Source organism: Moschus berezovskii, chromosome 5 (assembly GCF_049115385.1).
Source record: "Moschus berezovskii isolate FMDL1 chromosome 5, NW_MosBer_1.0, whole genome shotgun sequence".
NCBI lineage: Eukaryota > Metazoa > Chordata > Mammalia > Artiodactyla > Moschidae > Moschus > Moschus berezovskii.
The window spans coordinates 120008725-120023109 of NC_142464.1; positions in this window are offsets into that span (position 1 = coordinate 120008725).

Below are 14385 nucleotides of genomic sequence, written 5' to 3' on the forward strand. Positions count from 1 at the left end.
TTTTGTGTGTGTGTGTGTGTTTTTTTTTTTTTTTTAAGAAAAAAACAACAATCAGCCAACAGGAAAAGTTTATCTGGGGAAGAACAAAATACAGGCCCTTTGAAGACTGGGATTTGCTGAAGAAACTGAAGATGGAGAAGTCATGGAAGATAGTCATGACCCAGAAGAGTATTATGTAATTTAAATTTTTTTCTCATCATGATCCTTTAATGCATTCATTTTTTGGACTCCATTTTATTTACTTATCTCTTACATGTTTCTTGCAAAGCCTATTTTGAGTAGCTTTTTAAATTGAAGTTTCTTTAGCTGGAGTCTTGGTTCTAGGCCAAGGAATAAATTTTATTTTGAAATATCTGGCAGGATTGTGATGGGGATCAGAGAGCTAAAGTGGGAAAGGAAAGGCTATTTTGGTTTTAAAAGGATAAACTTTTAAGCAAAAGCAGGTGTCTTTTACTCCTAAAAAAAATGACAGATACAATTTATTCACTTTTACTGATATTTGTGTAAAGAAAGGAGAACGATTTTGGTTTAAAAAAACTCCAAGTCCCATTCCAGTCATTCTTCATAAGAGCTGACTTGTAATGAATATGTATCAAGAAATGTTGGTTGACAATGTACTGTCTCATTCCATAAGGATTTAAAGCTGCTTGGAAAGATTGATAAAATACAGAAAGGACACACGGGTCAAAAGAGGATGAGAACAAAAAGGCAAAATAAATAAACAAAAATGAAAGGGTGAGATTAATACAAAACTGTGTCTGCATGAACATGCATGTACCTCTGTTATACATTTACAGAACACGTGTGTTTCCTTGTATGGGGGTATACAGAAGAGCACTCCCAGGTCATTCATCACTGTGAATGATGTTGTTTGTAATGGGAAAAAAAAAAAGATTCCATGAACTTTAAACATACTTTTTCTCAGCCACTCAATGAAAAAGATCATGGATGTTTTGTATTTAAAATACATTTTAAATATTAGCTATTGTTGCTTTGGAGAAGAGATTCTCCAGTATTCAAGCCTGGAGAATTCCATGGACAAGGGAGACTGGCAGGCTACAGTCGCTGGGATCGCAAAGAGTCGGACACAACCGAGCGACTAACACTATTGCTACTTAATACCTTCCTTTCTCTCTCCTTCCTAGTTCCACTATCAATAGACGATATCACTACTCACCTTGTCACCAAAGCCAAAACCTAAGGGACATTCTGGATGTCTTCCTTCCCATCCCCTGTGAATTTCATTCACCGTAGGTGTTTATGGTTCTAGCCCCTAAGAGTACATTTCTGAATCATTGTAGCTTTCCATTGCCAGTGCCAAGGTTTCATTTGGACATTTACCATCTCTCCTCTGAACTAGTAAAAAAAAAAACAAAAAACCTTTTAGATGAATCTTGGCCCCTGGTCACAATCCTCCAATCCGTTCTCCATATTAAGCTTGATCTATCCTTCTATATTACATACATGGTCAGATCACTCCACAGCCTGAAAGCCATCAATGGCCCTCAAATCTCTACAAAATAAACTGTTTCTTGAAACCTAGACATCGTATTAAAAAGCAGAGACATCACTTACAGTCAAAGCTATGGTTTTCCCAGTAGTCATATATGGATGTGAGAGTTCAACCATAAAGAAGGCTGAGCACCAAAGAATTGATGCTTTCAAACTGGGTTCTGGAGAAGACTCTTGAGAGCCCCTTGGACAGCAAGGAGATCAAACCAATCAATCCTAAAGAAAAGCAACCCTGAATCTTCATTGGAAGGACTGATACTGAAGCTGAAGCTCCATTACTTTGGCCACGTGATGTGAAGAGCCAACTCACTGGAAAAAAACCTGATGCTTGGAAAGACTGAGGGCAGAGAGAGAAGGGGAACCAGGGGATGAGATGGTTAGATATCATCTCCAACTCAACGGACATGAGTTTGAGAAAGCTTCGGGGGATAGTGAAGGACAAGGAAGCTGGGCATGCTGCAGTTCATGGTGTCACAGAATTGGACACAACTTAGTGACTGAACAACAATTTGAATTTATTTATTTGTTACCTGACATGCATATCATTTTTCTGGTATTCATACCCCGTGTCCTCCTAAAGGACCACCTTCCTTCACATGCTACATCTTTGAGCTTCTAGGTAGAATCGACTCTTGCAACCAGGTCAATCAAAGCATAGCATTCTGCTTAACAAAATAATTCATTCAGGTAACTCAAACAGAACTGTGATACTTTGCTGGTATGTCTTTAAAAGAGACTCTCTTTCTTTCCCATTGGACTTGACCCTGTGAGACTTTAACAACCACATTACAATCAGAAACATAAACCACGTGAGACTGTAACAATGCACAGATGGTGTCCGAACACAGAGATAAAGGGAGAAATTGAAGATCAATTGGATCTTGATCTAGACTTGTCTATAATAGCCAGCTCTCCCTTTGGACTTTTCAGTTATGGCTGCCATTAAATGCCATTTCACTTAAGTCTTTTTGAGGAGGGTATCCAGTCACTCTAAAAAGGTGTTATCCTTCCTAATATTGTTGCAAACAGCCTTTAGTTAGGCATTAGACTCTTTGGGATCTAGCCTCTGCCTACTTTTTCCTGAATATTTAAAAATTAGTCATTTACTATGTATTAACCAATAGACAGTTCACATTTTTATCTCAATCAATAGATTATATCATATGATATAAAATGTGTGTTTAATTTCTTTTTTTTAATGATTCTTATTGTGATAAAAGTCACATATATAAGCAGCACTATCTTAATCACATTTAACTGTAATATTTGGTGGCACCAAGTACATTCACATTTTTGTGCAGCTCTCACCACCATCCATCTCCTGAATTTTTCACCTTCCTAAACTGAAACTTTGTCCCCATGAAGCACTAAGTCCCTGTTGCGTCTCCCCACCCCACCTTCCATGCCCCTGACATCTACCAATGTGCCTTCAAACTCTACAAGTCTGACTATTCAAGATACCTCGTATGTGAAAGTGAAAGTCACTCAGTCGTGTCCAACTCTTTGCAACCCCATGGACTATACAGTCCATGGAATTCTCCAGGCCAGAATACTGGAGTGGGTAGCCTTTCCCTTCTCCAGGGGATCTTCCCAACCCAGGGGTTGAACCCAGATCTCCTGCACTGTAGGCGGATTCTTTATCAGCTGATCCACCAGGGAAGCCCAAGAATACTGGAGCAGGTAGTCTATCCCTTCTCCAGAGGATCATCCTGACCCAGGAATTGAACCAGGGTCTCCTGTATTGCAGGTGGATTCTTTACTAGCTGAGCTACCAGGGAAACATTATACCTCATATAAGTGAAGTCAAACACTATTTTCTGCACCTCCTGTATATTGGAATACATTTTCAGATTCACTTAATATATGCCCTACAAACAGATCGTACTTTCTTTTTTTCCCTCTGCTATACAGTGAGTTCTCATTAATTATCTATTTTATACATAGTGGTGTATATATGTCAATCCCAGTTTCCCAATTTATCCCAAATTCTTGCAGGTGGAGAGAGAAATAGTACCCCAGAAAAGCCCTGTGACCATCCTGTGCGTTAATCAAGACTCTTAAGATTATAATGGACAGAATCCAGTTCAAACAGGCTCAAGAACGGGGAACTCAATGAAGTAACATTAAATTCTCGAGCCATCTCTGGGTTCTCATTCATTGTCACCAGGATTTCACCTCTCCCCATCTCACAGATGGGTTCTCCCCAGTGTGGATTTCACTTTCAGGCAGACACCTGCCATTGTGACAAAGACAGTCACCAACAGCTCCAGGTTTGCATTTCGCAGTCTCAACAGAAAAAATATATACATTTTCTCTTTCTCTTTCTCAGTACTCCTAGCAAAAGATCTAAGGATGACAATCCTTTAGCTCTGATTGGTCCTGCTTGAGTCATGAGTATGCCCCTTAATCAATGATTGGCTAAGGGAAGGTGACGTTCCCATTGGCTAGGCCATGTCACATGTCCATTCCTAGAGCGGAGGACAGAATCAGCCCCACCTAAGTCATATGGAAAATAAAGGCGCCAAGTATAGGGAAAGAGAGTTTATTGGTGGTCAGTCAAAAGCAACAGGTGACCTCTGTAGGCTGATTTCATATAAAATCAAAACCATTTTGTCTGCGTTATACAAAATCAATCTGTTGCCAGAATGGCTTTTCTCTGAGATAATCTAATTTTGCTCCTCTGTCCATGGAATTCTCCAGGCAAGAATACTGGAGTGGGTAGCCACTCCTTTCTGCAGGGGATCTTTCTGATCCAGGGATCAAAGCCGGGTCTCTGACATTGCATGCAGATTCTTTACTCTGAGCCACCAAGGAAAACTGGTATTTTGTCAGACTTGCTCAATACTGTGCACTCTACAAACCTGGCGTCTGAGATGATCATTCACTACAGGTTGTCTTAATGCTAACTCCCAGTTGACTTTTAATGAAAAAATGGATTGGTCTCAATTGAAATCTTCTTCTTCCCCTAAAATCTTCTGATTTTTTATATCAATATCCTAATATGTACAAAAATCTATGCAATTATCTTTGATAATTATAAAAGAGAAGGAGCAAAGCATCCTTGGAGATTAGTCTCTTTGTAGAATCAAAGAAGAGCCAGTAAACCCAATGCCTTCCTTAGCCAACATAATAATATCACTGCTATGGGGCACTGAAATGCTATCCTAGTTCACCACCTGGCTGCATCGCTATCATCACGTTTTCCTTCCTGCTTCTTGTGTGTGTTAGTCGCTCAGTCGTGTCCGACTCTGTGACCCCTGGACTGTAGCCCGCCAGGCTCCTTTGTCCATGGGATTCTCTTGCCTGGAGAATCCCATGGACAAGAGAGATCATCAGTTGATGTCTAAAGGCACCAGCAGCTGCCATTTGCTCTGTGTCTTCTTTGTAACTGGTACCATCCTGGATCCTTTTAGCTTTGTACCTTATTTCCTTCTCAGGAAAAACAGTGCCTCTCCCATTTCCATCACCCCCTCGAAGGAGCAGCATAGTATGGACACGTCAGGACCCTCAATGCTGGGATGTCGCTTAAGAATGACAAGGGATGAGATCAAAGTCGAGGCCACCTACCATAGTCTCTATGGGTTCTTCTCTCCTTTGAATGTGCCACTCAGCGTCCATACAGGACACACTAAAAAGGATTTCACTATAAAGAGAGGTCGGTGGAACAACTGGATTCAGAAAGGCAGGCAAGGTGAAAGAAGCAAGCAGAGGTGTTAAGATCCAAGCACTCGCCAGGGCAGGAACCATCACTGCCCCAGGTCTGGAGGGGAGGGACGTGACAGTGGCTGCTGAATGCTGCCGAGACTGGGAGACTCGGAAGAAGACCCTCCTCCAGGAAGCACACTTGGAGTAGCACCCAGCAAGACTAGAATGAGGCAGAAGTGGGGAGGGAGCCAAGGCAGGAAACTCTGACCCTGCTCTCCTCCACCCTCCAGTCTCCTCTCTCTCTCCTTCCCCAGCCAAACTCCACAGCTCCAGGAAGTAAGGGAGTCTGGGCAATGCTGTGTGCAGAGAGAGGCTTCTCGGGAAAAGAACTGTGATGGGAAAGATAGATGAGCCAAGAATCGGGGAGGGAGCAAGTGGAAATTAAGCAGTGCAGGACTCCTCTTTTTTTTTGTTTTCTGTTGTAGAGTTGCTTGTCTAATTTTCTTATTTTATTTTTTTTGCCTCACTACATGACAAGTAAGACTTCCCTGATGGCTCTGTGGTAAAGAATCCGCCTGCCAATACAAGAGCCATGGTTCAATCCTTGGGTCAGAAAGATCCCCTGGAGAAGGAAATGACAGCCCACTCCAGTATTCTTGCCTGGTAAACCCCATGGACAGAGGAGCCTGGCGGGGTACAGTCCATGGGGTTGCAAACAGCTGGACATAACTCAGCAACTAAATAACAACAAAATGTGATGCATGATCTTAGTTCCCTAATCAGAGACTGAACTCATGCCCTTGCAGTGGAAGTGCAGAGTCTTAGCCACTGGACCACCAGAGCCCCACTCCTTAATCCCTTCCTTCTCTAGTTTTTCTCCAAAAGTCCATGGAAGGGGTGCAATAGCCCTGTTGCCCCATCTTGAGAAAGGCAGAAGGAACACCTTCTGGAGCTGCTTAGGGCTGCATAGAGTTCAAGCATAAGGAGCCCTCGGGCCTCAGAGTGGTCCAGGTCCAGTTACAAGAAGTTTACACTAGAGTTTGGAGCCAAGACCTGGCCATGATGAACAGATTTTGAAGAAGTGTCCCCTCTGTAAATCCCTCTCCTAAACTTGCAAAAGCCACAGGCAGCTGGTTGCTCACTCAAGGGTTCAAGTTCCAGCTCATCAGGAGTTAAGTATTCCTCTTACCCTGTTCCGTTCCGTTCCATCGCTCAGTCGTGTCCGACTCTTTGCGACCCCGTGGACTGTAGCCTACCAGGCTTCTCCATCCATGGGATTCTCCAGGCAAGAATACTGGAGTGGGTTACCGTTTCCTTCTCCAGGGGATCTTCCCTACCCAGGGATCGAACCCGGGTCTCCCGCATTGGAGGCAGATGCTTTAACCTCTGAGCCACCAGGGAACCCTGTTAGAGATGAGAAAAGCAATTCTGGGGGCCACTGAGCAAGAAGACACAGTCAAGCCTCAATACACATGAGGTTGGAATTCCTGCCTGCTTCACCCCTGCTCTGTGATGAGCACACACACCTTACTCCCCGCCTCTCAGGAAAACTTCACTGACACCCTGTTTCACAACCAGATCCTTGTGCTATGAGGGAAAAGCCCCATTCCTCAACTGTCTTTCTTTCATGCTGGTTAATGTACTTCCTACGTCTACTTCCAACTTCAACTGGTAATCAAGCCTGTCACCATCAGGACACGCTCAAGCATGACCAAAATATTTGCTGTGGCTAGACCACGCGAATTTCACTTAGTGAAAACTGCACACACCGCCCTTGCTCTGCACACGGGATAAAGACTGACCCCAGAAGACTGGTGCGGGGTCCACGGTCTGGTTTAGTTCTGCCAGGGAGAACCCGGGCAGTCTTTCACCATCATCATTATAATGCAGGCTTAGGAAAACCAGGCAGCCTCAATGCCCCTTGGCTTTTTTCACCAGACAGTCTCTACCGTACATGCGTGCTCACAAACGCGCATGTATGAGCACGTGCACACACACACACACACACACACAGCCAGGAGCACGCAGGACCACACTTTTCGTGGGCTTCATGCGTCCCTCAATGTGGGACCAAGATCAAGTGTAAGATGTACTGAATATGTTGGGTAACCAGAGTTTTTGGGAGAAGAAAATTTAAAAAAGAAATTTGCCATGAGGATTGCTTAAATTCTGTGCCATGGTTTCCAAAAGACACACTGACATATTAGCCAACATATTTGGCTTAGCCAACATATTTCCTTTTTGTTTTGTCTAGGATACAAAACTCACAGAGTCTCCAACTTCAAAGCACGTATTCCAAGAAAATAATTGATCGTGTGACAAAGATTTAATTACAAGAAAGAGCTTGCAGCAAGGTTTATAATATGGAAAATTGGGAAACGGCCTAAGTGATGACAGAATCGTGGTTAAATGAGCTGTGATACATTCATCCAGTAGAATATATACAGTGTCATTAAAAATGAGGATGGAAATGCCTGGGCACCATAAGATGTTCAAGAAATATTAACAGAGCCAAGTAGGTTCCTAGAGAGTCTTCATTGGTCATCCCATTTTTAAACTCTTCTCAGTGATTATCCCATTTTTAAAGTCTGTTTGCATGTGCATTGAAAAAGTCTGCATCACAAGTAGTTACTAACAGAGGTCTTTTTTTTTTAATTTCTACCCTTTTGATCTTGAACTTCAATTTATATAATAAATATACTTTACATAAAATTCTTATATAAGTTCTTAGATAGTCAGGGGTCATCACACATGATTACACTTCCAGAGGACTGCAGAGAAAAAAGTCTCGACACTATAGGTTGAAGTATGCATGAACACCATCTTTGAAGTTTTCTGGTGACACAACTGCTTGTCCAATCCAGAGATTTCTTTAAAGCAAAAATAATGTAAAACAATCCTAGTTTATATATATTTTAAATTATCCCACCCTAACTTAAACAGGGAAGGAAATGAGTCTTGAATTGACATCATTTTATTGTGTTTTTATTAGTCAGGAACTATAAATCCAAAGGGTTACCCACAGTATGAAGTCATTTAGAACCAAAGCGTTTCCTGGCTGGCAAAGGCGTTTATGAGCGGCCATATGAAGAAGACCAGATCGTGGCTCGGCTCCAGGACCATCATGGAGGTGGTAGAATTTATGGAACTTAAGCCTTGCTCAATCTGGTCAGAATTCCAAGAAATAATCTGAAATCACTGAAGGCAGAAAAATCATAATCCTAAAATGTTGCAGCCATCCTCTTAAATTACAGCACTATCTTCTACAAGATTGCTTGTGAGAGACTGCCCCCACTCAAATAAACAATGTCTCTATAATCTGTCCCTGCCACAGCTTCAGACAACATTCTTCACGCGCAGTGCACCTCTATTGTTACTGACTTACTCTGAAACGATGATGGCGTTTCAAGGACTTTCTGCAGAAAAGCCCCGGGTTTAACTGTGCAGTGAGTCCTTGGTATATGCCCATTCTGCTTCAGCTGATACTGCGGGCTGATCGGAAGGGGCTCAAGCATCCAGGGATTTGGGTACCCACAGGACATCTGGAAACAACCCCTCGTTATACTGAGGAACAACTGTATTCAGAACTAAAATTAAAGTACAGCTGCCTGAAGTGCTCCCGTGGTCAGATTACTGGCAGATAATAATCAGGTGGTTGGTAGGTGAGATGGTCAGAACCCCAGATACATATGTTGTTTAATCGCCCAGTCACATTCTACCCTTTTGTGACCCTATAGATTGTAGCCCTCCAGGCTCCTCTGTCCATGGGATTTCCCAGGCAAGAATATTGGAGTGGGTTGCCATTTCCTTCCCCAGGGGATCTTCTGGACCCAGGGATCGAACCTGCATTGGCAGGTGGATTCTTTATCACTGAGCCACACGGGAAAGCCCACACCAGAATACATATACGTCAATATATAAAGTTAAATACATACACAAGAAGTCCCTATCCACTTGACGCCTCCTAGGAACTAAATTCAGATTAAATTCAGGATGTCTAATCAAATTTGAGCTTCATCTAGTGCAACAAATAACTGTTTAAGAATAAACCAAACATTTAACTGGGTGCCCTGTATTCTTATATGCTAAATCTGGCAACTCGACCCCACTAGAATTCTCCTGCAAAGGCATGACATGAATCCAACTGACCTTCAGAAGGGCTACGCATTAATTTCTCCTATAAGAAGAAGCAGCTTTTCTTATGAGAAGAGAGTCTTAGATTCCTGAAACAGCATCAAAGAGTCAGATTTAACTGAATCAGAAAGACATAAGAGAAACTGGATGGCAAGTCAGAAGACAGGAGACCTAGTCCCAACTGTTGAGTCCTGCGTCCCAGGATCACAGATCTGAGACCTCACACCAAGGCCTCAGAAGTGGAGCCCAGAGCCAAGGACACCTTCGAAGCTGACGGAGCCCCTTTGTAACCGTTACTAAAAGCCCCCTGATCATCACTAACAAGTTTCCTGTCTTCCAATCAAGCCAAGATACCTGCTCAGTAAATACACTATAGTGTCTCAACCAATCTCCTAACGCCAACCGTCCAGTAGGAATTTACTTTGTCTTGAGGCTATAAAAATTGGATATTAACCCACGAGAACTGTCTGGTCTGTCGGGAGGTCAGTCTGCTGCATCACAGTGTTCACATTATCTCTGCTTTTTCTTCTTAATGCTCCCTTCTGAAATGCTCTATATCTGGAAATGCTTTTCCAACCCGTGCTCGGACTCCCTCAGTATTGGCAATTCCAATAACCAGCTTTGCATGACTTTGAGACAAGCCCCCTAAACCCTGTAAGTCTGTTTCCATAGTACATCCAAAGCAGAAAACAAGTGATTGCCATCCTTTCTCTGAACCTACAGCAGACATTGCCAATCGATCACAACGTTCCTCCCCACTGTATCCAGGGACAGCCACAGAATTCTGCTTGGCAAAATCTACAGGAGGCCACCATCCATAGACAAGACTACACCCTTGACAAAAAATCCACTTGCCTTCCTTGAAGTAAATGAGCTAGCTCCAATGAAAATTTGAAATCGTTTGTGTTCCAAATTCAACCCTAAATGGCAAGATCACACCTAGTTTTATATTATTAATTAGAAGCAAAACTTGACAACTACCTTCTGATGCAGATTTTTTTTGCCTTATTTATGTATCTTTTTCTTAAACTTTTTATTGCGTATTAGGGTATATCCAATTAACAATGTTGTGATTGTTTCAGATTGACAGTGAAACGTCTCAGCCCTACATACACATGAATCCATTCTCCCCAAACTCCCCTCCCATCCAGGCTGCCATGTAGCATTGCGCAGAGTTCTGTGTGCTATACAGTAGGCCCTTGTTGGTATTCCATTCTAAATATAGCAGTGTGTGCATGCCCATCCCAGATCCCTGATTATCCTTTATCTCCATCCTTCCCCCTGGTAACCATAAGTTCATTCTCTAAGCCTGTGAATCTGCTTCTGTTTTGTAAGTTCATTTGTATTATTTCTTTTTAGATTCTACCTATAAGGAATGTCATACAATATTTCTTCTTCTCTGTCTGATGAAGTAGATTCTTTTTAATTCAGTACAGAAGAAACGGTCAAGGAATCCTACTTTGACCAGACTTTGTAGGAACTGTCCTTGAGGACCTCAGTGGAGGATGTGGCAGGTCCTGATTCCCTTCTCAACATTGCCCTTGATTTTTCTTCTCTCCTTCTACATTGACCTTGACCCCTCTCCCCTTTACGTCTGTTTCCTTCTGCACTCATGGGCTCCTCATACGACCCCTGGCTTCATCACTTCTGTGTGTCTTTTCTACCTTGCAGATTCTCCTTTCTCATTATTTCAGCCTCTCCTGGCCATTCGTGGTCCAGGGTGAGGATATGGTATCTTTCTTGCTTCAGGTCCAAGTGCCCAATCTCTGCCTGATTCTCTCCCCATTACCCAGTTCAAATGCCCTGGCAGGGGGTGGGGGTCTCACAGCTTAGCTGGTCCCTGTTTGCCAATGGGCCAGTTTGGGGATTGGCTATGTGCTGAGTCAGAGCCTTCCCCTGGTCCAGCCAGATAGGACTGGAAAGACCTTGTATAAAACATGACTGCCTGGGCAAAACCCATCAGCAGAAGATGTTAGTGTCTTTGTTTGTTCATTTTTCTTTCTTTCTTTTCAATAAGGTCTGAAGGTCAGACACCATGATGTACATAACATCACAGGATTTCTTGAAGACCAGAGTTGACCGTGTATGTGAAAAGTAACTGTTCTAACTGGTTTCTCCCAAAAGCAAGCCCTGAGGCAGGGACCCGGATGTAAGTAGTTTATCTGAGGGGTGCTGGCGACACCAATAAGGCAGTGAGGAAGAGATGGAGGGAAAGGGAAACAGCTCAGACGTGTGTTACTCGGCAACGACCACAGTAGCTGACAGAAGTTTATTCCAGAGGGAAGCTGGGGAGATGGGAGGAAACACACAGCCCAGAATGAGCTCACCCCCAAGAGCGTGGAAGCTGGAGGGTTTAAAGACCAACTCCCAGGAGTCCTGGTGGGTGTTGCTTTCCCAGCACTCTGGACGCGCACTGGTAGTGCTGCAGCACAGTGGAGTCCCAGAGTTCTGGGAAGGCTCCTCCTGTGGCTCAAATGGTAAAGAATCTGCCTGCAGTGCAGGAGACCTGGGTCAGGAAGATTCCCTGGAGAAGGGAATGGCAACCTACTGTAGTACTCTTGCTTGGGAAATTCCATGGATGGAGGAACCTGGTGGGCTACAGTCCACGGGGTCCTAAAGAGTTGGACATGATTGAGTGACTAATACTTTCACTTTCAGCCTTCTGGGAAGAGACCCCAGGCACAGAGAGGGAGATAAGACAAATGGACAAGCTTCCTGAACTCATTAAAGTCTAAGGAGTAGAGGAGAGGCACTGATACCACCTGCTGTAGCCCTCTGTCAGCTCTCAAATCAAGGTCACCTCCATGAGGCTGGGGAAACAGGGCCTGGCACATAATAGACGCTCAATACACATTTAAGGGATAAGTGAATGAATGACAGAGCGTCCTATATAAATGAATGTAATTATTATTGGGGCCGTTGTTGTAGATCCTTCTTGTTTGTTTGCCTTCTATGCTCCTTGGAAGAAAAGTTATGACCAACCTGGACAGCATATTAAAAAGCACAATTACTTTGGTAACAAAGGTCCGTCTAGTCAAGGCTATGGTTTTTCCAGTGGTCATGTATGTGAGAGTTGGACCATAAAGAAAGCTGAGCGCCAAAGAACTGATGCTTTTGAACTGTGGTGTTGGAGAAGACTCTTGAGAGTCCCTTGGACTGCAAGGAGATCCAACCAGTCCATCCTACAGGAAATCAGTCCTGAATATTCATTGGAAGGACTGATGCTGAAGCTGAAACTCCAATACTTTGGCCACTTGATGCGAAGAACTGACTCATTTGAAAAGATCCTGATTCTGGGAAAGATTGAAGGAGGGAGGAGAAGGGGATGACAGAGGATGAGATGGTTGGATGGCATCCCTGACTCAATGGACATGAGTTTGAGTAAACTCCAGGAGATGGTGGTGGACAGGGAGGCCTGGCGTGCTGCGGTCCATGGGGTCACAAAGAGTCGGACACGACTGAGCGACTTAACTGAACTGAGCCAATGAGGGCTTCCCTTGTGCCTCAGCTGGTAAATAATCCGCCTGCAATGCAGGAGACCTCAGTTTGATCCCTGGGTTGGGGAGAGTTCCTGGAGAAGGGAAAGGATACCCACTCCAGTATTTTGGCCTGGAGAATTCCACGGACTGTATAGTCCATGGGGTCCCAAAGAGATGGACACGACTTTTACATCACACACAGGCAGTGAAGGGATTCATAGTGTTAGAGATGGGTAAAGGGAGTATTAAACAGGAACAAGGGGCCACTAGCTGGTCCCAGAAAAGGCTTGGCTTTTAATACCAACTCTTCTTCCATCGCTACCACGACTTGGACAAAGCAGAAGAAACATTTTCCTCCTACATATTCTTCAAGTTGTATTTTAATGACTTCTTTTCTGTAATCTGCCCTTTGTAATCATTTCAGTTGATTTCAGCTGACTACGCCGGTGATCGAGGGAGGAGGGGCGCATCTGTCTCCTTTCCTCAGTCCTGCGTTCCAAGAACAGCCTGGAGCCCTGCTCCTGCTTCACCCCCAACTCAACCAGGTGGCAAGCAAGACTGCCGCACTGAGCGTGAGGGTCAGTGTGAACCCGCCTCCACTGGGAGAGGAGGTGTTTCCATGCAATCCTGCTTCCCTCCTTGGCCACCACTAACCTGGCTGTAAAATACACCCACAAGTCACAAATGGACCAAAGTGCGGGCTTTCCCATTGGCAGCACAAAATCAAAGAATGCAACCTGGCTATGAGGCTGAAACAAACTCTCCGATGGTTGCCCCAAGGTCCAGACCTTGAGGAGCGTTTGCCCCAGAGGGTCAGAAACTTCTCTGGTCCTCAGAAAGGACCAAGGTCAGCTTCACCCCAGGTCAACTTCATCGAACCCCACGTTGTCCATACGTGAAAGTGCCCCCTTTACACACAGCCCACTCCCAAGAGTGACACAAAGGCCAGTGGCTTGCAGACGCTTGTCATCTCACCAGACAGAGAAGTTAGTTCTCCTCCCTCCACCCTTTGGAGTCATTGAAAGATAGAGATTGGTGATTTCAAGCCAGTAAGAGACTCAAAGTTCCTATTTTTCAAGATGGCAGGAACTTGGGCAGAGGGAGAAAACTGATGCCTTCCCCATGTATCTATGGGTTGAAATTTTATGCCCTATCAAAAGAGCTGATCTGAAAACCTATTTCCTCTTTAACTCTCAGTGATGAGAGTCCCTTGGACTGCAAGGAGATCCAACCAGTCCATTATAAAGGAGACCAGTCCTGGGTGCTCATTGGAAGGACTGATGCTGAGGCTGAAACCCCAATACTTTGGCCACCTCATGTGAAGAGCTGACTCACTGGAAAAGACCCTGATGCTGGGAGGGATTGGGGGCAGGAGGAGAAGGGGACGACAGAGGATAAGATGGCTGGATGGCATCACCGACTCGATGTACATGAGTTTGAGTGAACTCCAGGAGTTGGTGATGGACAGGGAGGCCTGGAGTGCTGCGATTCATGGGGTCGCGGAGAGTCGGACACGACTGAGGGACTGAACTGAACTGAACTGAATGGATGGGCGCAAGCCCGCCATTGGATATGCAGAGGGAATTGCTCTACAGAAGTGTCGTTTTCAATTTCT